Source organism: Schistocerca cancellata, chromosome 2 (assembly GCF_023864275.1).
Source record: "Schistocerca cancellata isolate TAMUIC-IGC-003103 chromosome 2, iqSchCanc2.1, whole genome shotgun sequence".
In the NCBI taxonomy this organism is placed as follows: domain Eukaryota; kingdom Metazoa; phylum Arthropoda; class Insecta; order Orthoptera; family Acrididae; genus Schistocerca; species Schistocerca cancellata.
This window is the reverse complement of record NC_064627.1, coordinates 290,057,848-290,085,797: the sequence shown is the minus strand read 5'-3', so window position 1 is coordinate 290,085,797 and position 27,950 is coordinate 290,057,848. Positions and strand designations below refer to the sequence as shown.

General features: G+C 40.2%; 1 protein-coding gene and 1 non-coding gene across 2 annotated transcripts in view; both read left to right on the top strand.

Annotated features, from left to right (window-relative positions):
• The window catches only part of LOC126153472 (probable glutamate receptor), a 106,171-nt gene that overhangs the window by 18,668 nt on the left and 59,553 nt on the right, over positions 1 to 27,950 (top strand). The gene's annotated exons all lie outside the window — the stretch shown is intronic.
• Trnat-ugu (transfer RNA threonine (anticodon UGU)) lies at positions 622 to 698 on the top strand. Its single transcript has one exon. It is a non-coding gene; the product is annotated as a tRNA-Thr (tRNA).

The following is a 27,950-nucleotide window of genomic DNA, read 5'->3' as shown; positions in this document are numbered from 1 at the left end:
TTTATTGGGATAGTGTATCAACTAGAAGTAGGCAGTTGTAATAGGGGCTGTTCAAAGCTAAAGGAACCAGCAGTGCAGAATGAACAGCCGTCTCCGAAATCAAAAGTGATCAATGGAGTTAAGTGACACTTAATTGTTTTATATAATCGAAATTAAATTTCCATTTACGGGGACATGTACCGCAATGATACCTACTGATAGCAATTACGTATGTGTGAAACGAAATGTAGGATCTAACAACGACTACACATAGTGATGGCTAACTGAAACCCTCAGCTGCCGACAGGTGTTGTTGGTATACCCCGATGTGGACAGCTGAAAATGTGTGCCCCGTCCGGGATTCGAATCCAAGATCGCCTGCTTACATGGCAGACGCTCTATCCATCTGAGCCACCGAGGACACAGATGAACAGCGCGACTGCACGGACTTATCCCTTGCACGCTTCCGGTGAGACACACATTCCCAACTGTCCACAATTCACATATGTACTGTACCTTATAGATATAATGGACGGGCAAATATCTATAAGGTACATTACATATGTGAATTGTGGACAGTTGGGAATGTGAGTCTCACGGGAAGCGTGCAAGGGATAAGTCCCTCAGTCGCACTATTCATCTGTGTCCTCGGTGGCTCAGATCGGTAGAGCGTCTGCTCTGTAAGCAGGAGATCCCGGGTTCGAGTCCCGGTCGGCGCATAAATTTTCAGCTGTCCACATCGCGGTATATCAACAACACATTCGGCAGCTAAGGGTTTCAGTTAGCCATCACTTATTCCAGGGAAAAGCTGCACGGTCATCAACAGTATCTGTTCTTTCGAGAACAGTTACTGTCTTCATATAACTACACATAGTGTTGCGAAAATTAAGGTTTTCACATCGTGATGTGGGGCGGCGAGTAACTCGTGAAAATTAAATTTTGCTGTTCAATTGCTTGCAATACAAATGTTTGAATCAGTTTCAGGCTTTTAGAATGTTGTTAATGCTGTCTTTCGCCGTTCTCAACACTGGCTCTCTATTTACTTTTTTAGCTCCCAGAAAGTGATTTAACCAAACATGAAGCCGGTAATTAGAGATCCTAGTGCCCACTTCATCTGAGAATACCATTATAGCTGCAGCTTATAGCTCTGAGGAATTAGGAGATTGTCCGGGATTTCTAATCAAAAACGATTTTCCAAAATAGTTGAGTATATTCTGAAATTCACTGATAACAACACAAGTATCCCTACAACCTAACTAACAGAGCAGTTCAGAGTCTAATGCGCTGATGCAACTATAAATGTCCGAATTAAATGTTAACAAGAATGCTCGCCAAAATTTGATGAGAATATTTCATCAAACGCCACGCTAAATAATTGGTAGAATGTCTGTCCCGCGACGGCACGTGAAAATACGACAATACGCAAACTGAAGCTAGATAATGAAAATCATCCCAGAATTAACCCTTCACTTGAAATGATTTCATGGTTCCGCGTATATCTAGTAACTTAATACGGCACTCGAGGCTGTTTGTAGCAGTGCTACCGAAGCGACGCGACTCCCGACACAGCTGACGTGCTATTCAGCGTCTGGAGAGAACTGGGGCCTTCCTCCCTCGCGCAGCGCTCTTATATATATAGCCGCGGTGCGGACGGCTAAGGGAACGCCTGATCATATCGGCTCTCCCGACTAGCCGCTGGGCTAGTAACGCACCACTTCAAGTTACATAATAATTTATAGCTTCTTTTGCTGATGGCCGATGAAGCTCTTAATTTAAACGTGCATTCAGTAGTACTGTTTTTATTAAATCATTATGAAAGATGAATCTAAATATAAATTTTGAAGTCTCTAGCTCTTTTCTGTTGCGCCAATGATTTTTTCAGAAAAACGTCCAAATTTCAAAATTGCTGAAGTTATCGAACTGATATTTAACACACATTAATTTAGTATTATTCCTTACATGCTAGAAAAGTTTTAGGTCATTTGCTTGATTTTTAAGGTATTGCGCAACACTTATGACGTCAGAGCTAGTTACAGCAGACTGGCTGGCACACACTGGAAACTGATGTGAATTTACTACAGCGTGAGTAGGCTGCTTCCGTACATCACCCTCTACTTAAATTTTTTGTTTATGAATGTTAATGAATGAAAAAAGAAATTTAATTACAAAAAGGGAAGCAAGAGTACAGTTTAACTCCCTATAAAAATCAAAATTGAAATATAAACATGTAGAAACATTAAAGAAAATTGATTACCTACATTAATTATTTAAATTTTGGGCATGTTCACTGCCTTTTAAACAATGTCATTACTCAAAATTTTAAGCAAAGTCAATGAAATATTTTGGCATACATATTGCCTTAGACAAACAAACACATACGAATTGAAAAATTATGAAAATCTTAGATCCATTTAATACATTTTTACATACACAAATTCAAAGAAAATAACATGATACATAAACAGATGATTATCTCTTAGCAGTCTTTTCTAAACCTGAAAGAAAAGTTCACAAATAATTTTTACACACGTGGTTGTAGCCGCTTTGGCTGGCGTCCTACACTTCCATTCACAAGGGTAGAGGAGGGGAAGTTGATATGGTGTGCGTCCTTCACGTTCTCTCTAAATTACATGGGGGAAAGGGGAGGGGTCACTGTGAGTTGTGTCCAAGTCACTCCACGCTTTCACGCAGCTACCAGGCTGCCATTATCTGGTTTGTCCTGTAGAACAAACAAAAAGAGTGCCTCAGACTCTGTTCACTTAATATCTAAGGGTGGGTCACAATGAAATGGGGATATATACATTTTATCCTTCAGTATTTTGCTGGAACAAATTAACAGAACTTTTTCAACATTACTCTCACGGTTACTTAAATGTCATAAAATCGGTAAACAAATGGCTCAAAACGCCGTTAGTCACGTACTAGAGAAAATCTATGCTCAAGGCATACAATCACGAATCCTATTTAACATCAATTTATTATTTCTGGGCCGGAACACTGAACCAATGCTCGGTACATTCCTGATACATTTGTATTTTAAGCACTTAACTGACTCATCTTTGATTACCTTATTCTTAGAGATAGTATGAGTATTATTAGTGGCTGTTTTCTCAGCTTCTTTGTACATGTGAGTAACTTTTGGTAATAGTACAGTTCTGAGTGTTGAAAACACACTACGTTTAGTTGACTACAAAATCCACTTATTGGTCCTCTGCTGTTGTGTTGGTTCCACATCTGCAATTAGGTACTTACTTACTTTGAAGTGTATTTATGCTGAGCTAAAATTAATGTTTCACATCTGCCATTATGTTACTCAATTATATTGCTAGTGTATGTACTTATTTAACACTCACTCTATTAATATTTAAAGCATAGTATAGCACGTTTATTTCATATTCATAGTGTATTGCAGCTGATCAGTTTGCTCACGTGGCAATCCATTTCCACTCGATCGGACGCTGAAACCTCAGGTAGTCTCTCTCAGACCTACCACTAAAATGCATCAAGTAATTATGGACGAGCGTAATGCTAAATTCCTTAAACCTATAGGACACCATGAGCTGCTCTGTCTCATCTAACATAAGGGTACCTATGGTCGCATTCACGCCTCCAACTCATAACCTCAATACGTGTAGGTGTATCCTGTCACACACTACACTAAAATAATGGCCAGCTCCAACCTTATAAATACTTCAGGGACGTGTCCTTCACGTCTCAACCACAAACACTGCTCAATTCTATTACACTGCCTTTCCTTGCTACACCAGGTGAGTTTAATCTTACAACTTATCTGCATATTTTTCATAACACTAAGCAATCTCTTTCTCACTATTTATTAGTTAGCTCTAATGCATACACTAGGTTTCACTACCACTTCAGATCCTGCTTGAACACGAATTTGTACATATTTTTTTTAAATTACTGTTGGTGGACCATTTCCAATAAAACAACACTTTGTACTTACTATATTACCAGGGTACTATACATAATTGTTACTCAAATACATTTGTATCTTAATTACATCATACTTCTCTATTGTTTGTCACTATTAGGTTTATCACATTAGGTATTTTTCTTCACTAATCGGTGGATAGAATGGTTACAGAACTCATGGCTTGATAGCCATGACAGAAAAATTTCATGTCTGGAAAGAAGAGGTCGAAATTTTTTTTTTGTGGATAGGAAAGATGAAGAATGAGTGAGACCTGAAATGGAAAGAAGATCTCACACAGCTGGGACTGCACAGCTGCCACACTGTGTAGAGGTTACAGAACAACCTCCTCCCTACAGCATTCATTGGCTGAATGCTGACTTGATAGTCATAACGGAAAATTTTAGTATTGCAAAGAAGGAGTCGAAACTTTGGTGGATAGAAAAGATGAAGATTGAGTGAGACCTGAAATGGAAAGAAGATCTCACACAGCTGGGACTGCACAGCTGCCACACTGTGTAGAGGTTACAGAACAACCTCCTCCCTACAGCATTCATTGGCTGAATGCTGACTTGATAGTCATGATGGAAAATTTTAGTATTTGGAAAGAAAAGGTCGAAATTTTTGTGGATAGGAAAGATGGAGAATGAGTGAGACCTGAAATGGAAAGAAGATCTCACGCAGCTGGGACTGCACAGCTGCCACACTGTGTAGAGGTTACAGAACAACCTCCTCCCTACAGCATTCATTCATAACCTTTGACCACGCCACGTCGATCTGAAAATACCTTATGATGCCTTTTTAGAACCTTTCTCAGTTCTTCCTTTCGATTGTCTGAAATCTTATCGATTTCCTGCAATTTAGCTTCTATTTTGTCCACAATAATTGCTTCTTCTTCTTTCTCTGTGTTCAGCTTACTGTTACTAAGATTAACACCTTCGTCCCAATACCTCCTATTTTTCAGAACTCGTATAGGCAGCTCCCAAGTTTCATGATCAGTTACTACATGTTTATCACTAAAAGGTACTCTAATTACTCCGGTTATTGGCAAGACCATTTTTAACTGGCTTCTTTCAAAGTCAACAACACTCTGATATTTGACAAGAAATCTATGCCAATTAAAACCTCAATACTGAGATTGTTTACAATTAAACATGGATGATCAATTAAATTACCATTAATGTTAAAGGGTAGTAAAGCTTCTTGCTTTATCGTTTTTGAAACCTTGCCAGTAGCACCAATTATTCTTAGTCCTGATACCCTCATTACTGTAAGCTTGTCTTTACCAGGTAAAGCATCAAAGAAGGACTGAGGTATTGCACTCACCTCACTTCCACTGCCTAAGAGACAACGTACATTGATACCCAACATATTCACTATTATTATAGGGTGGCTTATTCTAGGTTGTACAGGTGGTTCCTCAAATTCATCTAGTAGTTCCTTTTGGATTTGTCTCCAATTAAAGTGATTGACATCTGTCTTCATTACATTTAGGTCACAGTGTGTAGGGGTTTCCTGAATTACATTTTCAGCTGCCTTTTCCAGTCGGTCTATTAATTCTAAATCGAAACACCGCACGACTTCATTACATTTAGTTTGCTGAACATAACCCAAATTACTGTAGTCTGAGCGATTCTGCGTCTCCAGACCGGGCATAACACTAGTTACAGCTAAACCACTTTTACCATTATCGTCGGTTTCCTTCTCAAGAGACAACTGGTCACAGCTACTGGGTTCATCGACCCTCAACAGCCTACCCTCTACATTCTCATTTATCTCCTGTCCTAAATCTATTAGTACATTATCAACATCCTGCACAGGCACTTTAGATAAGAGCACATCATCCTCATCGTAAATATAAGCATGAATTTCTTCTGCTTCTTCACCTGTCAATTCAGTATTTGTAGCTCCTCCCTATTGTCACACTGCTGCGCCTTCTCTTTCTCTTCCCACTTAGAAAGCGTTTCTAACACGGTATCTATCAAATACTGTGAGTGATCTAATATTTCTGTTGTATCCTTAGATGCTACCGACTCTTTATCCACATGTTCAGTTTGAGTATTCTGATCTGTCTTACCAATCCCCGTAACTACTGACTTAGGAAAAGTAACCGCCTGGTGAGCGCCAGTGTCCTCATAGACGGGAACTAGTTTTCCTGCCTCGGCCTACTACTGTTTCCTCTAGTTTCATTATAGTTAGCTGGCATCGCATTGCTTTCCGCGCTGTTGTTTACCTGCATAATTCTGTTTGGAACAACATTATTATCCCTTGGACGCCATTGTTGGTTCTGATAATTATTTCCCCAATTCCTACTTCTCTTAGGATGGCGAATACCTACTGTTCCGATGTTTACATTGCCATTTTGCTCGTTCCTAAAATTACTACTATTATTATTAGCATTTTTGTTATTACGTGCTTGCTCCTCATTGGCAGCAACACGTTCTACACGTTCCAGATACTCAATGAAACGATCCAGATTGTCTCTAGGGGCAGATATAGTTCTAGTTTGCCAATACCATGGCAGTTTGGCTGCAAGACCTAGTATTATCATTTCAGGTTTCAGCTTTTCGTCCAAATGTGACAAACGTGAAATCCATGACCTAGCAAATTCTTTAATAGATTCCTTGCCTGCATTGAAGCGTTTTCCACTCCAAAATTCTCTCAACACTTCATTTTGCTTATTGCTAGACCAATACTCATTAATGAAAGCTGTTTTAAACTCCGCCAATGTTTTACACTTCAACATAACATCAGCTGACCAACGCATGGCGTCACCTGCTAAATGGCTTCTAATAAATGAGATTTTCTCTCGTTCAGACCAAATTGGTGGAATCACATCTTCAAAATCGTTCCAGAAATCTAGCGGGTGGATATTTTTATCTGGATCAAACCGCAAGAACTGCCGACACCCGATAAAAGCGGCGTTTGCAGCTACAACTTGTTGTATACTACCATTACCAGAAGTTACTGAAGCTACTTTACTCTCAATGTTAGCAATGTTAGTACTGATATTTTCTACTCTCAATTCAACATTATCTACTCTTTGTACAATATGAGTAGTATCAGTTTTAATTGCATCTACGTCTGCTTGACATATGTTTACTTTAATATTAACATCTTTAAATCTATCTGAGCACAGTTCAGATTCCGCCTCGATCTTTTCTGTTAACTTGTGCTCCAGCTTCGCATCTTCCATTTGGAAGTCTTTGCGAACCTCAGCAACTTCGGATTTAACTGTTTTATACTTTTCAGAAAACTGTTGAGCAACCTTTTTCTTAATATCCTCATGGTTGTAGTCAATTTTATAATTCAAACTGTCTAGATCCTCTTTCAACTTATTGCAACCAGCCTTGAAGGTATCGTCCATTACCTCCAATCGTTTATTAAAATTAGTTTGACTGGCCACAATCCTGTTATTTACCTCAATTATATCAGATTTTAATTCAGCATTACTGGCAGCTATTTTTGCATTACCGGCAGCTATTGCTTGTATTATAACATTTAAATCAATAGCCCCAGTATCTTTGGGTTGCTCACTAGCTGGCTTTTTATCACACTCAGGTGACGAAAAACTAGCTCCAACACCAGAATCATCAAAACTAAATGAAACTTCTGATTGCTCAGTCATATCTAATTTCTCCTGTTTAAACTCTACCATCTCTGATGGCTGTTTCGTTTTTAACTCATCAGATAAACTATCATCCCATAAATCAACAATTTCTGCTTTCTGCTTTACTACAGGGGTCTCTATTATTGAATCATTGCCCCATTTTACACTACTGTCAGGAGACAATACTTCATATTTTACTTTAACATTACTACTTTCATGCATATTTACACTTGAACCGCTGTCTGGATTTACAGTTCCTTCAACAGACATAGGTTCTGATTTAAGTTTAACCTCAGTTTCTTTTGGCGGTTCCATCGCAGACAGTCTTTTAGTGCAGGTTAGTAAAATTTTTAACAGTTTTTCACTTAACTTAGTTCCTTCTGCAAGACGTTGTCGGTGCGGCGTACCAGGATTACTGATGCGGCGTGGCCCGTAACTGCAGGCGCGGCTCCGGCTGCTGCGGCGGACGATTGCGGTACGGCGAAACTGGCTTCTCGCGATGCCGGCAGCACCGCTAGACTCAGTGCCAGCTCCGTCAATCCAGATGCGTTGTTAATCCAACTGCGTTGTCCACATGCCCACGTAACACTTTCACTGTTCTATTACTCAGCTGCGTGTCGCATTCCACTCGCGAATCTGAATAGTTAAAAATCACTTTCACTTAGTTGAGATTCCCGGCCGATGCACCATATGTGGGGCGGTGAGTAACTCGTGAAAATTAAATTTTGCTGTTCAATTGCTTGCAATACAAATGTTTGAATCAGTTTCAGGCTTTTAGAATGTTGTTAATGCTGTCTTTCGCCGTTCTCAACACTGGCTCTCTATTTACTTTTTTAGCTCCCAGAAAGTGATTTAACCAAACATGAAGCCGGTAATTAGAGATCCTAGTGCCCACTTCATCTGAGAATACCATTATAGCTGCAGCTTATAGCTCTGAGGAATTAGGAGATTGTCCGGGATTTCTAATCAAAAACGATTTTCCAAAATAGTTGAGTATATTCTGAAATTCACTGATAACAACACAAGTATCCCTACAACCTAACTAACAGAGCAGTTCAGAGTCTAATGCGCTGATGCAACTATAAATGTCCGAATTAAATGTTAACAAGAATGCTCGCCAAAATTTGATGAGAATATTTCATCAAACGCCATGCTAAATAATTGGTAGAATGTCTGTCCTGCGACGGCACGTGAAAATACGACAATACGCAAACTGAAGCTAGATAATGAAAATCATCCCAGAATTAACCCTTCACTTGAAATGATTTCATGGTTCCGCGTATATCTAGTAACTTAATACGGCACCCGAGGCTGTTTGTAGCAGTGCTACCGAAGCGACGCGACTCCCGACACAGCTGACGTGCTATTCAGCGTCTGGAGAGAACTGGGGCCTTCCTCCCTCGCGCAGCGCTCTTATATATATAGCCGCGGTGCGGACGGCTAAGGGAACGCCTGATCATATCGGCTCTCCCGACTAGCCGCTGGGCTAGTAACGCACCACTTCAAGTTACATAATAATTTATAGCTTCTTTTGCTGATGGCCGATGAAGCTCTTAATTTAAACGTGCATTCAGCACGCAGATAAGTATTGATAATAAAATTTTGACGTGGCTATGTTAAATATTTTGGGCGAGAGAATTAATTAAATTACACTGCACGCAGCAGATGAGCTCTGAACGGCCCTTTTGAGATCCGCTATCGCTATAATTTTATAGGTATTCAAAAGAAACTTTTCACATCTTCACAGTCATAGCGGACCTCCAACCTATTTAAATCTAAACATCCTAGCCTTATTTATTAGCCTACTTAATCTATCTTGCTTCCTTCAGTTTTGAGACGAAAACCAGAAAATCATGAGTTTCCACTAAAGTCTTAATCTGTGAAATCCAAAGTACTGTTTTTATTAAATCATTATGAAAGATGAATCTAAATATAAATTTTGAAGTCTCTAGCTCTTTTCTGTTGCGCCAATGATTTTTTCAGAAAAACGTCCAAATTTCAAAATTGCTGAAGTTATCGAACTGATATTTAACACACATTAATTTAGTATTATTCCTTACATGCTAGAAAAGTTTTAGGTCATTTGCTTGATTTTTAAGGTATTGCGCAACACTTATGACGTCAGAGCTAGTTACAGCAGACTGGCTGGCACACACTGGAAACTGATGTGAATTTACTACAGCGTGAGTAGGCTGCTTCCCTACAGTGACACTGTGTGGTGGAGTGTGCGAGTACGTTTCCATTTTAATTTATTCAATTTTTTCCTAATATTGTCCACACATGAACAAGGCCCTGTGTAGCTAATCTAACATAGGACATAGAGGCGGTGACTTCCACTGGCAGGTCCATGTGGCGTCCTCATCCGTCACCGCCCCGTCGTCCTGGTGGGGCAGCGAGATTCGCACCAATTCCATCACAGAAATGACCAGTACTTACTGTCGGCAACAGTGCGCTCTTTGTGCACATTCACCATTACCAGTCACGTGTCCTAAAACGCTACCGCCACTGTGAGTGTGGAGATATGCCTTCTTCCTTGCCACACTAGTCCATGAATTACTGTTGACTTCACTGTTTCAGAAAAATAACCTGCCTTGCAGTATTGCACTGGCCTTGTTGAATTATCACAGTGACAACATTCCACGTCCACCTGCTGTCAGTACTGCTGCCATGCACAGCTCAGGCTTTCGCTAATATGCCAATATATGGTCCTTTGTGCAATATTCTCTGTTCCTTAAGAACATTTTTGCGCTCCCGCTGAACAAGTTGGAAGGCAGCGTTATCACTGTGTCGGCGTGAAGATTAAGACGTGCTCTTACGAGCTCATCTGTTATAAGTTTCTTTTCGATTAGATCCGTCAATTAATTTGTAGTTCAGTGTAGGTGATCATTGCGTTATTTAAATTAAAACATGAAGAAAATAAATGATCTTTGTTGAAGTGTGAAGTAATAATTTTTCTAAGATCTTTTGCTTTTTTTCGAAGTATGAGTGTACTCTCACTTATAAAATTCTCATATTAATAATTAATCAGGGCTTTCGTAGCTGAGCAGAACAAACAGCTGGTTAGATACCCAAATTTTCGTTTACTAATTTTTAACATTTTTTCTATGATTTTCGCAGATCGAACTTAAAGTGACACACTACCCATAGTAGTACCATCCCCTTAGTTGCTACGTAACTTCATCATTATGAATACCTGCAAGTCAGAGGAGATGTTGGTAGTTGACACTTGTCTGGATTATCAGAACCTTTACCAGCACGGTGAACTTAGTGTCTGGCTCCCCTTTGATTCAACTGTAATGAAATTGCTTGTTGGTGTGCGAATTTATATGTACCTTCCCCCTGTAGCTTCTTGTTAATCGGTATCAATGATTGGATGTTCCGAATGTAAGAGCTTATTTCATTCTAAAATGTATCAACGAATTATCTCCTCTGGGGTACAGGCCTCTTGCTGACGATGATATTTATTGGGATTCCATCTCATCTTAAGGAATCACATCAGTATGATTTTTTTCTTATTTAGCTACTTTATGAGCAATTTAAGAAAGCAAGGTTTACAAGCTAATAATGTTTATTTCATGGACATAATTCGATTTTCATTTTCTCCCTTTGTGTACTTCTCCATGATTACTGACCGCCAGCATAAAAAAATGATTGCTGACTTTTTAATATAATCCATTACCTGGGCCGTCGTGTAGAAATCATTATATAAATTTCCATCGCACGCTTGATGTAATTTATTGGGCCATATTATTTTAAGGATTTCACATGAAATTGTACGGAGTGGAAACAGGATAAATCGAGATTTTCTATTCTTAACAACTGAAAAATAAGGGCAGGACACCTTTTAACTGGAAGAACACGATTGAAGGTTTAGAGTTCTTACTCAATTTTCAAATTCTGTGCAGGTCAGTGCAGTGCACTCGATCGTCTTGTTCACTGTGTGAAGACATTCAGTGCAGGAATCACATTCCGTCTCGATTGTTTTAACTCTAGTGGCGTCTGCCAATTATAATACACCAGACCGTTGGCGTACATAAGGTAGGAAGACTACTCTAGTTATTCCTAATACATGAAACAAGCAGTATATAACATTATATTCACTGGCTTATAGTCAGGCTGTCTAGCTGTCCTGCAAATGTGCACGTACATGAACTTTGCTAAGTAGTTAAACGTTTTTGTGGCTGATGTGTGATTTCTTACTTTACGTGTGGGTATTTGTGTGGTTTCTTGTTGTACATGGGGGTATTTTAAATGTATTTTTCGTGCTTTCTTATTTTACATGTGGGTATTTGAAAATAAGCAGTTTAAGATGCTATCCAGCTGTTATTCTTGGGAACCATATACCATACAGACATTTAAAAGGGTGGTCAGAAATAATCTGAAAAAATTGTAAGCGTGTTTCAGGGTAGGTTGTGCTGAGAAATAATTGTTAAGATAGAATTTCAATATGTTGCGCAATTTCGGAGTTAATTAGTATTGAAGTATTGAAGTTAGACAATCAGGCGCTGTGTATGCAAATTCTGGCGACCCATCAGAGACAGTGTCTCGAGATATGTTCTTCGATTGGTTCAAAAATCGCTCTAAGCACTGTGGGACTTAACATCTGAGGTCATCAGTCCCCTAGACTTAGAACTACTTAAACCTAACTAACCTAAGGACATCACACACATCCATGCCCGAGGCAGGATTCGAACCTGCGACCGTAGCAGCAGCGCGATTACGGACTGAAGCGCCTAGAAACCGCTCGTCCACAGCGGCCGGCTCTTCGATTGGTTTCCTAATACCGGACAAGACAGCGATATAAAAATTGGACGTGGGGCATTAGTAAGGATCGAATCCGAGCCAACAGCTGATCAGTCTCGTGCGCTATCATCTACGCTGCCAGAACAGCCAACACTAAATGTACCTGGCGGGCCGCTTGGCTTGGCACATGCAAGACATGATTGGCTAACTTCAGTGTCAGTTAACTCGGAATCGGCGGAACGTATTGAATTTCTTTCTGAATAATTATTTCTCAGCACAACCTACCCTGCAACACCCTTATAAGCTTTTCAGGCTGTTTCTTACTACCCTGTATAAGGAAGACTTATACAGTGAATGTGGCGGGTATCATAATTTGTAATAGACCCTTTGATACGCATGACAAGAATCCGATATATAGTTATTTACAATAATTGTATTATTTCTTGGCGTCTAATACAATTCTCGGTGGTTTCAGGACTGGCCAGAAGTGACTTTCTTCAACAAGACACACTGTGGAGGACTTATTTGTGAAGTCTGGCAAGTTATGTCGCATAGACTTAACGTCACGTGAGTAGATTTTTCCTCAGGTAGCATACAGTGTGTCCAAGGAAGAGAGGACAATATTTCACAAAGTGAGAAAAGTAACAGAAAGGGCCTTACGAAGCAAAAGAATATGCGATGCCATATCCCTTTATTAAAGACATCCTAAGATGAATCTGAAGTGGCAGGTAGCATGGATGTGTGAGAGGAGTGGTGCTAAACACAACACACGCAGACGGAAAAGAAGATTGTTTACATTTATTCGCCTCAGCAATATTCGAAGAATACCGACGAAAAAGAACAACTGAATTCCGAAGAAAGATGATATTCCTATGAATACAGAATTATTTTGCCTTCTTCGAAATCAAGAGTTATAAGAGCCGCTAAAGAGCTATTAATGAAAGGTTCAATCAGACTGATTCTTCAAGTTGTTTCAAACATTTCAAGGCGATTTTACAATTTTGCACACATGAATTTTACATCCCATAACAGTGAAAGAATAAATATTTATAGACTTTACAAGTTTCACAACAATTTTCCATTATTAAATAGATGAGTTAATAAAATGCCCAGTTCATACATAAACAATGGAAGGATTAACAGTATTAAATCATTACTGAAGGAGCCGAAAACATACATATCGTTAATAAACAGTCGTTGACAGAAAGTGAGCAGTTTAAGATTAGCCCAGACATCGCTGGGTTATTTCATTCAATTCAGATTAGGTAGATCAAAACACACACACACACAGTAAAACTTGAAACTACGTACTCACAAGGTGACATCAACAAAAATGAATTACAGATCGCACACTGAAAGGTATCGTATGGCCCTTTCTGGTCTTAGCTGTGAATGATTTTAATGTTTAACATTTCGGTTCTGTATTCTTGGTTCAAAAAGGTGTGTGAAATCTTATGGGACTTAACTGCTAAGGTCATCAGACCCTAAGCTTACACACTAGTTAACCTAAATTATCCTAAGGACAAACACACACACCCATGCCCGAGGGAGTACTCGAACCTCCGCCGGGATCAGTCGCACAGTCCATGACTGCAGCGCCTAAGACCCCTCGGCTAATCCCGCGCGGCTGTATTCTTGAATTAAAAAAAAATAATTGTGGCAATTTAACGCTTGAGTGTTTAAAAGAGTACAAGCAGTTCAAAAAGATTTATTTCTCATGACAATTTTAATACATGGGCTTTTATAAAGGAAACACACCGTTGTAAAAGATGAAACCTTTTATTATACACTCCTGGAAATTGAAATAAGAACACCGTGAATTCATTGTCCCAGGAAGGGGAAACTTTATTGACACATTCCTGGGGTCAGATACATCACATGATCACACTGACAGAACCACAGGCACATAGACACAGGCAACAGAGCATGCACAATGTCGGCACTAGTACAGTGTATATCCACCTTTCGCAGCAATGCAGGCTGCTATTCTCCCATAGAGATGATCGTAGAGATGCTGGATGTAGTCCTGTGGAACGGCTTGCCATGCCATTTCCACCTGGCGCCTCAGTTGGACCAGCGTTCGTGCTGGACGTGCAGACCGCGTGAGACGACGCTTCATCCAGTCCCAAACATGCTCAATGGGGGACAGATCCGGAGATCTTGCTGGCCAGGGTAGTTGACTTACACCTTCTAGAGCACGTTGGGTGGCACGGGATACATGCGGACGTGCATTGTCCTGTTGGAACAGCAAGTTCCCTTGCCGGTCTAGGAATGGTAGAACGATGGGTTCGATGACGGTTTGGATGTACCGTGCACTATTCAGTGTCCCCTCGACGATCACCAGTGGTGTACGGCCAGTGTAGGAGATCGCTCCCCACACCATGATGCCGGGTGTTGGCCCTGTGTGCCTCGGTCGTATGCAGTCCTGATTGTGGCGCTCACCTGCACGGCGCCAAACACGCATACGACCATCATTGGCACCAAGGCAGAAGCGACTCTCATCGCTGAAGACGACACGTCTCCATTCGTCCCTCCATTCACGCCTGTCGCGACACCACTGGAGGCGGGCTGCACAATGTTGGGGCGTGAGCGGAAGACGGCCTAACGGTGTGCGGGACCGTAGCCCAGCTTCATGGAGACGGTTGCGAATGGTCCTCGCCGATACCCCAGGAGCAACAGTGTCCCTAATTTGCTGGGAAGTTGCGGTGCGGTCCCCTACGGCACTGCGTAGGATCCTACGGTCTTGGCGTGCATCCGTGCGTCGCTGCGGTCCGGTCCCAGGTCGATGGGCACGTGCACCTTCCGCCGACCACTGGCGACAACATCGATGTACTGTGGAGACCTCACGCCCCACGTGTTGAGCAATTCGGCGGTACGTCCACCCGGCCTCCCGCATGCCCACTATACGCCCTCGCTCAAAGTCCGTCAACTGCACATACGGTTCACGTCCACGCTGTCGCGGCATGCTACCAGTGTTAAAGACTGCGATGGAGCTCCGTATGCCACGGCAAACTGGCTGACACTGACGGCGGCGGTGCACAAATGCTGCGCAGCCAGCGCCATTCGACGGCCAACACCGCGGTTCCTGGTGTGTCCGCTGTGCCGTGCGTGTGATCATTGCTTGTACAGCCCTCTCGCAGTGTCCGGAGCAAGTATGGTGGGTCTGACACACCGGTGTCAATGTGTTCTTTTTTCCATTTCCAGGAGTGTACATAGCTGTGATTGCACCAAATAGTGAAAGCGTTTCCGTTTGGAAAGTATTCCTTTTTACAAGTGGAATAATAGCTCGTGACTGTTCTACTAAATCGGAACACTGATCCACATTGGGGACAAAGACAAATATGACAGTGAGCAATCAAAGCTAGACAGCATTACACGGGAGAACCGAAATTAAATTTTATAACAAGTCCTCCCTCAAAGAACAGGAGTGTTCGCGAATCACAAATAGCACTTTGGTCAGTGGTAATGCAGGTGCCCATCAGTTTCTTTCTGCACCCGTCCTTAGTTGAATGCTAAACAGTAACAGCTCGGTATTCACGAACCAAAGCAGCAGAAATGAGAATGCACTGACTCTGAGCACGCGGACCTACAACCACAAAGGCTCTGAGAAGCACAAATTCGTCAGGTTGTAACACTACCGCCCTGTCGGACGTGCGTTAGCTCAATAAAGCCTGTACTGTAATAAGTTCACGGGCTTCACCTTGTAAACAAGGATTTAGTACATAAGTTGACCGCGTGTACCTAATGGAAGCAATTCGGACTTATATTCAGTCAGTAACTACAGTTATGTGTCAAGCAAATGTAAAGTACAATTACGCGTTCGCATGGACAAGAAGTACACACAGTAGATACTACCAATGATTAATAATACGGTCGCCAGCCTAATTAGGCATTGAGTGAGTTTTTCCCTGTACAAGTGGTAGCATGTACAAGCATAATGACACGTAGTAATGTTGCGTTTTATGGCTAAATTTAGAACCAGAAAGAATCTACTGAACTAAGGTTTTCTTCTTTTGTACTAATTTGTACGAGCTAAAATTACACAACACCACACAGCAATGATTACTACGAGCTGCACTTAGTATATTGATCAGACTGAAATCGGGCATAGATTACCCTAGGATCAGCAATTTTGAAAACACACATACAATGTCACTATTAAAATTGGAAAAACACTAATACACTTAGGTTTAATATAGAAATTAATTTTACTGTTCAATTCTGATCAGTACACTTCAAAATGTGCAAGAATAGGCAAGAGAATGGGGGGGGGGGCCTGAAACTGTTATGGTTGTTATACTGAAACTAGTAAGTCCTGAAGGTAAATTAACACTCAAAGTTATCAATCTGTGAAGAACTAATCTTTTCCTTTTATTCCTGAATCGACTAGTTATCATTCTTTCAGTCTCAAACTAATTAAATAACATTGCTAGCTCAGTTCAAATTTTATCTTTCACTTTAATAACACTATTGTTCTTTACTGACATTTACGTTAACAAACATGAATTTAAACGTCTTTATCGCATAGATTAGTCTGCAGATAATTTATTACTAACTGTAAACTTTCAATTCGGGATGCTCGGGTTGCACAATATGTGGTAAGGACCCTGTCTAGGTCAATGATAAGGATAAGTGATGGCTAAGGCAATTCTGGTAAAAGTCACGTTATTATTGAACAGTCAAAACAGTTTCGACACTGGTCCACACAGATACACTTCTAAAGATGAAATAAATGTTTGACCTGTGCACGTCGGTACGGCGGATGGCGGGCAGCGAGATAGCGGGCAGCACAGCACACATACAAGCACGGCTAAGGCTCTCCCAGTATTGGCACTTTCATTCTTCTTAGCGTCGTAATCTTTCCTCTTTTGTGCCTAAGGATATAGCCATGCCAAGTAGTCGTCGGAATCGGCCCATCCGAGGCTCAATGGAATCCACTTTTCCTGGATAGCCTCCTCGGTACAGTACATGTTCCTCTGACCGATGCCCAACTCCGACTGTACGACTGAGCCCGTTGTGCCGAACCGCGCCAGTGTGCGTTTTCCCGCGCTCGCCTGCATCCACCTTTTCCCGCGCCCCTACAGGTAGGGTATTCACCACAGGTTTTCTAATACACATATCCTAATGCATTACCTACGTATGGACCAAGTGTTTAAATTACAATTTTCACATTATACAATAGTTTTAACATTAAATACATTTCCTTTTGGTTATCAAATTGCTTGAAACCTAACATAAATAATACCATTCATTTAAAAAGTTGTTTACAGTTTCTTTAACATGACACGAAAAGAAAAAAAATCCACAACATTATTTACATTATTTTACATAAATTCAGAAAGAAAAATTCATCTAAATTCATAAAGAAAAAATTATTATAGGTACATTATTGTAACACATGCCCCTGTTTCCAGAAAATTTTCTTAAGTCTAAATTTTATGGGAACACTAAATTTAACAATGATACACTGGTTCTGAATCTTTACGTAAATGTCCAAGAAGATTTACACTACATATTTCCTTTCACTCACTGTATATAGGTTTATACTTTCTCGACACACCAAGACCAATATCTCGTTATTTACTTAAGTGCCTTTTGCACAGTCCAACTTCCCATTCTGACATCACTAAATTAGCAATTTAATCATTTTTTCCCAAATTTCTTAAAGAAATAATTTTAAAATTCTGGAATACACACATTTAACTACAAAAACAAATGCATATTTCGTATACACTATAAGATAATTTGTCGCTGCTTGCTTTGAATAGCAGTCCATTTCTTAACTTATTAAACAAAACACACACAAAATTTTCAGAAAATTAACTACACATATTTACTGCCTATTATGTGGATTTGGGCAGTCCATTTCACTTCATATTGTCACATCCTCTGGATTACATTTACTATTTTCCATCGACTATTTATCTGCCCTCATTGGTATTTGGCAGTCCTTCATATTATGGTTCATACACTGCCCATTTTCATTTTTGACAGTTCCATCTTTTATCTGGCTGATAGCATTTATCCTTTCTTTTCAGTCCTTTCCTCCATACATTTTTACAGTTACAGTACAATTGGTAATCTGAAACTCATATAACTACATTAGTACACTTTCAAGATTATACAGACATTTACAAAGAATAGTTACATTTGAAATAACTTGGTTTCAGCATAAGATACAGCACAATTACTCGTTCCTGGGAACATACAGTTTCAGATCCACAATATTTCTTACACCTAAAGGTCTTTTGGATTTAGGGTAGATTAGGTAGTAAGCATTTTCGTGTGGAATGTTCTGTATTATATATGGTCCATTATAGATATATTTAAATTTTGAAATTTCATGGTTTAGTTCACTAGATTTTTCGTGGGTTTTTAAAAGAACATAATCTCCAATTTTAAATTTTGAAACCTTTAGATTTTTATCGTGTCTTCTAGATCTAGATTCGGCTTTTTGCTTTGCCCTTTTTATTACCAATTCTTTCTTTTGATTCAATCCCAAACTTGTACAAGGTGGAAACTCTAATTTTTCTTCAATTAAACTTTTACTACTTCTGCCTAACAAAATTTCTTCCGGTGGGAATCCTGTAGTCTCATGATGTAATGTGTTCATGACATTCTCAAAATCCGATATGAATCTGCCCCAGGCTCTATGATTGTGACTGCAGTATGTTCTACACAATCTCCCGACTTCGCGCATGTACCTTTCAACCGGATTGCTTGCAGGATGGTAGGCTGCAATATATTTAACCTCCACACCATTTTTCTCCATTCCCTCTTTCCAAATTTTGGATATGAACTGGGGTCCATTGTCCGATAGTACTGCCTTGGGTTTTCCGATGGTCTTGAAGTATTCGACCATCCTACTAAATACAGCTTTTGCTGTGGCTTTTTTCAAGGGGTATAGTTTCACAAATTTAGAAAATACTTCCAGAATCACCAAAACATATGCACAATTTCCTGAAGTCTTTGGGAGGGGACCATATAAATCTACCGATAATAAGTCTAGGGTGTCTTCAGGCAATGTACTTTGCATTGGTCCCCTACTAGTTTTGTTCGGTACTTTGGTCTTTTGACAGACATCACATGACTTAATCCGTTCCTTTACCTTCTTACTTACACTACCGGTAATCACTATGACATTATTCAGTTTATCCAAACATTTTTTCGGTCCACTATGCCCCAATGCCAAATGAAAATAATCTATGACATCAGTATCAAACTGGTTTGGCCAACATACTCTCCATTCCTCAGTAACTAAATCTTTCCTCCTATATAAAATGCATTTATAAATTTTGTAATATTTCTTAATTTGAGGATACTGCACACTGTCAAAATTTACCTTCACTGATTTCCAGGTTGAATCCTCATTCTGATGGTACCTCATATTTTTACATATCTGCTCAATTTTTCTATTTCCTGAAATCTCCTTCATATACCTTATCTGAAAAGTACCCTCTTCCCCATTTTCATCGGGCACTTCTCTCATACCATTTGGCAATCGAGATAAGGCATCTGCCACATAATTCTCAGTACCTTTAACATAGCAAATATCGTAATCAAATTGTTGCAGGTACAAAGCCCAACAAGTCAGTCTACCATTAAGTAAACGGCAATCTTTAAGAAAAGTCAAAGCTTTGTGGTCGGTATGTATAATGAGCTTATGGCCCCACAGATAATTTCTAAATTTCTTTAGCCCCCATATAATGGCTAAAGCTTCCTTTTCCGAAATAGTGTAGTTTCTCTCGTATCTTGTTAGGGTTCTACTGGCAAATGCGATAGTCCGGTGTTCGATTTCTTTGCCCTCACAGATTTCTTGGAACACTTCTATGCCAATTCCATAAGCACTGCTGTCAGTACTCACATGGAAAGGTTTTGACAGTATGGGGTGATGCAAAATATTGTCGTTCAAAAGTTCCCTTTTTAAGTTTTCAAAATCTCTCATGCATGCTTCAGTCCACACAAAAGCACTATTTTTCTTAAGTAAATTATTCAAATGAGGACTATTAAAAACTTGGCCCTTGACGAATTTTCTATAGAACCCACATAAACCTAGAAAGGCTTTCAACTGTTTTCTATTTCTAGGAGCTGGACATCCCAATATTGCACTTAACTTTTCCGGATCCTTGCCAATACCGTTGGTAGTAATAATGTGCCCCAGAAACTTTATTTCCAATTTCACAAATTCACACTTCTTCCATTTAAGTGTCATGCCCCCTGCTTGTAGAGCAACAAAAACTTTCTGTAATAACTCGCAATGCTCCTGCCATGTTTCTGTAGCAATCAGTAAATCGTCTACATAAATGGTTAACCGGGAACTCAGTTCTCTACCTAACACAAAGTCCAGTGCCCTAATAAATACTGCCACAGATGTGCTAAGCCCAAATGGCACTACTTTATACTGATAGCATTTCCCGGCGAATAGAAAAGCGGTATATTTACGGGATTCTTTATTCAACGGGATTTGCCAGTATCCGGCGGTCATATACAGACTGGTTAAATATTTTACGTTATAAAATTTTTGGAGCATTTCGTCCAGATTCTCAGGTCTATCTATTTCCTTTTTTACAATTTTGTTTAAAGTCCTAGCGTCGATAACTACTCTCACTCCCCCATCCCTTTTGTTCACTATGATAAGGGGACTATTATACTCGCTGCTACTTCGTTCGATTACCCCCCACTCTATCATCTTATCTATTTCCAATTGAACAGCCTGCCTCTTTGATATGGGTATCGAAAACGGTCTTACGAAGAAAGGTTTATGCTCTATTGTCTCAATCTGGTATTCAAAATTCTTAACTAGGCCAGGTTTGTCCGAAAATACGGGGCTGTTACTATCTAAAATTCCAAGCAATTCTGCTTTCTGTTCGGGAGATATTCCTTCTAAATTTTCCACCATTCCCTTAAATTCATGCCCCTGCTTGTCACTCTCATTTAATAATTTCTGGACATGGTACACCTCGTACTTGTTTGTCAACCCATCATTCCCTTGGTCAATCTCCAACAACAAAGAATCAATTTCTGAATCAAACACTTTCCCAGTTCCCTCAAAATTTAATTCCAAATTCCTAATTGTACTATTAATTTTGATCACTCCTTGGCTACAATCAATAATAACCTTCTCTTTATCCAACCAATCTATCCCCAAAATCATTTCAGTACTCAGGTCTGGCACAACCAAAAAATCGTGTTCAAAGTTTTGTCCTTTTATACTAAATTCAACCAAAATCTGGTTATTTACCGGTTTGCTAGCCTTGCCAGTAGCCCCAACAATTTTTACAACTGTTACTGACATAATTACTAGCCCAGGCTTATCACAAATGTGTTCGAAAAATGATTGGGAAATTGCACTTATCTGAGACCCAGTATCAAGAAGTACCTGCAATTCCATGTTATAAATTTGAACTGGTATTATTGTTTGTTTCACCGTCGAATGTTTTTCATTATTGTGGTCTTCCTTGAGCAAATCCGGGTCGACGATAACATCGTCCCAAGATATGCTTTTAACATTCACTTCACATATATCTGGTGGTTTCTTTGGTTCCGGGAGTTCAAAGTCATTAATTACCTGAACTCTTTGCGAGTTAAACCCTGAGTCGTCCGGTGGTTCTTTCTTTCTTTTTTCGGTCTCTACGTCTGGATTTTGTTTTGACACTTCGTCATCGTTAGGTACAATATCGTACTTAATTGCATCCCCTTTGATTTCACTGGTTTTCTCATACCCTCTTTCAGTAAAAGTATATTCACTTTCTTTTACACCGAAAAATTCATCTTCACTAGAGTCATCACTACTCTCTTCTTCAACACCAGATTCATTTAAGTACGCTACTTTTGCACAACAGGGAAAGCTAGTATATTCAATTTTGTCTGTATTTACGTATGTTTCATCATCTGAACTATCGTCGGAATCCGACCATTCCGGATCGCTATCAGGTTCTAACATAAAGGCTTTTCTGAGACAGGCACTAAGTTCCTCCTCGGTATTGTCGTCAGGCTTAGACTTTAATTCAATCTCCTCTTTTGGCAAAACGGCCTCATCATTAGCTTTATTTACATCTACTGTGACTTCATATTCGGTGTAATCCTCGTGGACTTTAATTACTTTCATGTAATCATCTGTCCCTTCTCCACGATGCCTCTCGGTAGCAGCTTGTACTATTGGCGGATTGTTAGCAGAAGTTATTTCTTCGTCAATGCTGAGGATTTCATCCTCCAAATCCTTCCTATCATTAACCTTCCCCTTATCGGCAGCACGCGTACTTTGCGCGGCGCTATTTATTTTTCCTTCTTCAGATTTGAGCCACGTCACTTTATTGACGCCCCTATCATTTCCCTTTCTATTAACTAATTTCTTCGCCTCATACTTCTTCTTAAAATCCTCCCACTCACATTGCTTTAGGCCCTTGTACAGATCGTCGATCTGCACACGCCAATCAATTACTTCTGCTAATTCATTATCGCCCTTTTCCTCATTGCAAACACTGCTAACCGCAGTACACACAGTCTCATTTATTGTTTCCTTTGCCACGGAATTATCACTCGTAAAATTTTCATTATCTCTTACGGCTCGTTCGCACCTACTGCTGCCGTATTGCTAGCGGCTTCTCTCTGAACAGATGTTCCGCTAGGCTGGGCCGTTGCCCTCTGATGCTCCACTCGCCCGTTAACCTGGAGTATGCTGTGCGGCATAGATGACTCATGCTGGCTCGCACCTGACGCTTGTCTCGCCACAACACGTTGCGTCGTTTCACGCCTGTCTCTAACCTGTCTCATTACTTTGCGGTCGGTCCGGTATCTTTTCTTAAATCGGGGCCGGTATGTATTGTCCGCTTCCGTTTGGCCCGCAACGTTCGCGGAAATTAGTTTCCCGCGTCGTTATTATTTTGCGCTGCATACCCTCTACCGCGACCTGGATAATTTCCTCTGCCTCTTCCTCTGCCTCTTCCGCTCTGTATTACATTGACGCGAAATCCATCGCCGTCATTTCTTTCGTCATTATGTCGGGTATTACGGTTGCCAAAATTTTGATAATTGGCACGACTTTCGCGCCAATGGTCTTCGTCTTCGACCCTTTCTAGAAATGCTTGGAAGCTACGATGGTTGCTTCCTACATACCTCTTAGAATCTTCTGGAAGCTTTTTATATAGCTCCCAGATAATTTCTGAATCCGATCTTCTACCTCTTAAATGCGTCAATTTTCGGTACCAATACTCGCAGAAATCTTTCAAAGAATTCCTGCCCCTGTTATCATGCTGTTTGGCCATGATAAATTCGCGCCATAAATGGTCCTGTTTTTGTTCAGACCAATATTCTTCCGTAAAACTTTGCCTGAATTCTTCGAACGTCATTCGTTCGGTATCTAAATTTATTCCCCAGCGCTTAGCGTCACCTGCTAAGGCGCTAATTACTACATTTATCTTTTCCTGATCAGACAAGTGCTCAGGAAATATTCTCTCGCAATTTTTGATAAAATCTAACGGATGCCACCCGTTATGTTTCTTAGCTGGATCGAAGCGTTCCTCGCCTTCTAACAGCTTCGTAATTGGTGTGCCATTACAGACCACACCAGGCCTATCTTTAATTTTGCTCTCCAGATCGAAAATTTTGCCTTGAATTTTCGTAGTATTTTGTTCACAATTTTGAACACATCCGGTTACTTTTTTATCTAAATCCCTTTCAGTGTCTAAAACTACCTTTTTCAACTGAGATATCCCGTGTTGACATTCGTTTACGATCTCAGTTTTAAGACCGAAAACTTTTTCGTCTACCTTAGTTTCAACCAGAGGTTCTACTTTCTCTTGGATGTTGAGAATTTCAACATCGAATCTACTGTTAATGTTACCAATTTCCTCCTGCATAGTATCCATATTTTTGTTAATGGTGTCAATTTCAAATTTCATATTATTTACCACAGAACTTAAATTTCCCACTTTTTGTTCTACCTGCTCTATTTGTTTACTAATTCTAATTCCTTGATCTTTGACCTGTGCTTTAATTTGATCAACGTGTGTTTTAAGCTGCTCGTTTTGTGTTTTGATCTGATGGCCCTGTGTTTTAAGTTGCTCGTCAACGTGTGTTTTAAGCTGCTCAACCTGATTACCGACTTGTTTTTGAAGCTGATTACTCTGTGTTTTAAGCTGCGCATCAACGTGCGTTTTAAGCTGCTCATTCTGTGTTTTGAGTTGCTCTGCAACGTGTGTTTTGAGCTGATGGCTCTGTGTTTTAAGTTGCTCAGTCTTTCCTGCAATTTGCTTGGTTAATTGTTCAAATAAGTCGTTCATGCTTAAAATTTTTACACTGTTTTGTTCTGCAAAATCGGTGTGTTCCGATTCTACTTCAGAAATTTCTTTCGGTTCTTTCTTTATCTGTGGTGAATCAAACGTGTCAGTGGATTCGTTCACGTACCCACTATCATCTACAAAGTCACCCTCTACTTCCTGTTTTGTCCCTTGCTGTGTTCGAGGCAATCTCGACATTTCAATCTGTTCATTGACGTGTTCATGGTATTGTATGTACGCCAATTGTCTTCCGCTAACGCCATCTGTTATCTGGCCGCGTAAACTCCTGCTACTACTAGCCGCATTCTCCATTTCGCTTGGCACATCTATCCTGTCCCCGTTCCTGTCCATATTGAATGCCATTTACACTACACTATTGTACTTGACTCACACTGCAGTTTAATTTGCTAAACTTTATTGCTATTCGTGCCACTGAACATCCACTGTTCGGTCTTTACGTTAGTTTATAACCGACAACAACTGGATGTCCTGTCACCGGGAAGCCACTTGTAACACTACCGCCCTGTCGGACGTGCGTTAGCTCAATAAAGCCTGTACTGTAATAAGTTCACGGGCTTCACCTTGTAAACAAGGATTTAGTACATAAGTTGACCGCGTGTACCTAATGGAAGCAATTCGGACTTATATTCAGTCAGTAACTACAGTTATGCGTCAAGCAAATGTAAAGTACAATTACGCGTTCGCATGGACAAGAAGTACACACAGTAGATACTACCAATGATTAATAATACGGTCGCCAGCCTAATTAGGCATTGAGTGAGTTTTTCCCTGTACAAGTGGTAGCATGTACAAGCATAATGACACGTAGTAATGTTGCGTTTTATGGCTAAATTTAGAACCAGAAAGAATCTACTGAACTAAGGTTTTCTTCTTTTGTACTAATTTGTACGAGCTAAAATTACACAACACCACACAGCAATGATTACTACGAGCTGCACTTAGTATATTGATCAGACTGAAATCGGGCATAGATTACCCTAGGATCAGCAATTTTGAAAACACACATACAATGTCACTATTAAAATTGGAAAAACACTAATACACTTAGGTTTAATATAGAAATTAATTTTACTGTTCAATTCTGATCAGTACACTTCAAAATGTGCAAGAATAGGCAAGAGAATGGGGGGGGGGCCTGAAACTGTTATGGTTGTTATACTGAAACTAGTAAGTCCTGAAGGTAAATTAACACTCAAAGTTATCAATCAGTGAAGAACTAATCTTTTCCTTTTATTCCTGAATCGACTAGTTATCATTCTTTCAGTCTCAAACTAATTAAATAACATTGCTAGCTCAGTTCAAATTTTATCTTTCACTTTAATAACACTATTGTTCTTTACTGACATTTACGTTAACAAACATGAATTTAAACGTCTTTATCGCATAGATTAGTCTGCAGATAATTTATTACTAACTGTAAACTTTCAATTCGGGATGCTCGGGTTGCACAATATGTGGTAAGGACCCTGTCTAGGTCAATGATAAGGATAAGTGATGGCTAAGGCAATTCTGGTAAAAGTCACGTTATTATTGAACAGTCAAAACAGTTTCGACACTGGTCCACACAGATACACTTCTAAAGATGAAATAAATGTTTGACCTGTGCACGTCGGTACGGCGGATGGCGGGCAGCGAGATAGCGGGCAGCACAGCACACATACAAGCACGGCTAAGGCTCTCCCAGTATCGGCACTTTCATTCTTTTTAGCGTCGTAATCTTTCCTCTTTTGTGCCTAAGGATATAGCCATGCCAAGTAGTCGTCGGAATCGGCCCATCCGAGGCTCAATGGAATCCACTTTTCCTGGATAGCCTCCTCGGTACAGTACATGTTCCTCTGACCGATGCCCAACTCCGACTGTACGACTGAGCCCGTTGTGCCGAACCGCGCCAGTGTGCGTTTTCCCGCGCTCGCCTGCATCCACCTTTTCCCGCGCCCCTACAGGTAGGGTATTCACCACAGGTTTTCTAATACACATATCCTAATGCATTACCTACGTATGGACCAAGTGTTTAAATTACAATTTTCACATTATACAATAGTTTTAACATTAAATACATTTCCTTTTGGTTATCAAATTGCTTGAAACCTAACATAAATAATACCATTCATTTAAAAAGTTGTTTACAGTTTCTTTAACATGACACGAAAAGAAAAAAAAATCCACAACATTATTTACATTATTTTACATAAATTCAGAAAGAAAAATTCATCTAAATTCATAAAGAAAAAATTATTATAGGTACATTATTGTTACAAGGTGTCATAGGCACGCTTTTCACAACTAACGATCGCCACCCATAACTTGGCGAACCGGACCTCAGTTTTCGTTGAGAAATCATAGTTACCATATAGAACAGTTAGTAAACATTCCCTCTCGATTGAGCACGCGTGCAGTTAAATCCATTCGGTGAAGGGCTACACTGCCTGCTGCGGGATACCGATGAATGCACCACTACGATGTGAAGCACAGAGGAGTTTAACGAGTGGATTAATATTAACGCACCTCCCCCCCCCACCCCCCACCCTGTAGAGGTAACTTGGGGGACGGGTCGGAGAGGGAAGGGGGACACATTTAATTAAAGTGTAGTACGTCCTTCAGTAATCCGGTCAACAAGCCGAACCTTAAGCTGACTTTTTTCTTGGCTGCTCTATCCCGGGCAAGAAAGTTGACTGAGGGTATAACCCTTAAGACATGATACGAACCGACAAAGCGGGGGAGCCTCTTAGCTGAAATCTTCTACCATTACCATGTGTCCAAAAATTTTTCAAAAAGGCTATGTCACTGGTGGCTTTTGACGACATAGAGTGCCGCCTCGTGTTATGCCTTGCAGCCTCCTTCTGGGGGGGGGGGGGGGGGGAAGCGAGCGAGATGGCGTAGTGGTTAGCACATTAGGTTCGCATTTGGGAGGATGGCAGTTCAAATCCGCGTCCAGCCATACAGATTTCGGTTTTCCGTGATTTCCGTAATTCGCTCCAGGCAAATACCGTGGTGATTCCTTTGAAAGGACACGGTCGATTTCCTTCCCCATACTTGTGACATTCCGAGCTTGCGCTGCGTCACTAGTGACCACGATGTCGATGGGTCGTTAAACTCTAACCTTCCTTCCTTCTGGAGCGTGAAGCGAACACATTATTCTTTTTAGCTTGCTTAATTTCTTTAACGACTTATGATGAATATCTTCAAGCAGAAGGCCATTTATCGATCACAGTCTAATTATAGGAGAATTAATAGGATACGCAAACATCAACGTTTTCCTTTCATGAACTGCAGTATTAAAGGCAAAATTAAGCCATTTGATAGAATGGCCCTACTTTAACTGATATTCAGCGTGAAAAATAATAAGAACCGTATTCAAAGTACTGATGACTTGTTGTACAAAGGTTGT